A 1,041-nucleotide genomic window follows, 5' to 3' on the forward strand; every position below is an offset into this window, starting at 1 on the left:
TCTGCAGCAGCCCTTATATGCCTGCAGCATCCCTTGCACATCTGCAGCAGCCCTTATATGCCTGCAGCATCCCTTGCACGTCTGCAGCAGCCCTTGCATGCCCACAGCATCCCTTGCATGCCCGCAGCATCCCTTACATGCCTGCAGCATCTCTTGCACACTTGGAGCATCCCTTGCATGCCTGTAGCATCCCTTGCACGTCTGCAGCATCCCTTATATGCCCGCAGCATCCCTTGCACACCTGGAGCATCCCTTGCACGCCCGCATATTCCCTTGCATGCCCACAGCACCCCTTGCACGTCTGCAGCATCCCTCGCATGCCCGCGGCACCCCTTGCACCCTCCTGCTCTGCACTGCGGCCAGCCGGACGCGAGTGATGCTCGGAGCCCTGATCGCCGCAGCCCCGTCCCTCCCTGCTCCCCACTTTCCCTCTCCCACGAAGGATAAATAAGCTCATCCCCATCCCAGTTGTTTTGGGGTTTTTTTTCCAGTGTTTTCCTTTATTAATTTATACAAAAAATGGTTGCAAGTGACGCAAGCCAAGAACAACCCGCCACCGTCCCAGCCCCGAGCTCGGCCGCCAGCTGGGGGCCGGCATCCCTGGCGAGGGGCAAGTTGGGGGAGCACCGTGTTAGGCAGCACATCCCGGCGTAGCACCCCAAAACCTGGGCAGGCGCAGGGCACCGCGGTCCCCAGACCTGGGGGAAGTGCAGGGAATACACCCAGGCCACGTACGGCGACGTTGGTGCCGGCCCGCCGGAGCCCGGGATGTCCCCCCCAAAAGAGTGCTCGAAGCACGAGGCAGAACTGCGACAAAGGCGGTCCCGTCGGGTGGCAGGGCACGGGGTCAGGGGGACAAGTTGTTTGGTTTGGTTTTGCTCATCTATTTTTTTCCCTCCCCCTGCAGCCCAGAGCCTCGCAAGGTGATGCAAGTGCTTCAAACTCTCCCTTTCTGGGGGTCCCCATCCCCATCGCCCCTCCGGGGTTGCCCATGGGATCCTCCAAGGTTGCCCACGGGCTTGTCCAGCACACGGAGCTCAG

The sequence above is a fragment of the Charadrius vociferus genome, unplaced genomic scaffold (assembly GCF_000708025.1).
Source record: "Charadrius vociferus isolate BGI_N301 unplaced genomic scaffold, ASM70802v2 scaffold698, whole genome shotgun sequence".
NCBI classification, from domain to species: Eukaryota; Metazoa; Chordata; class Aves; order Charadriiformes; family Charadriidae; genus Charadrius; species Charadrius vociferus.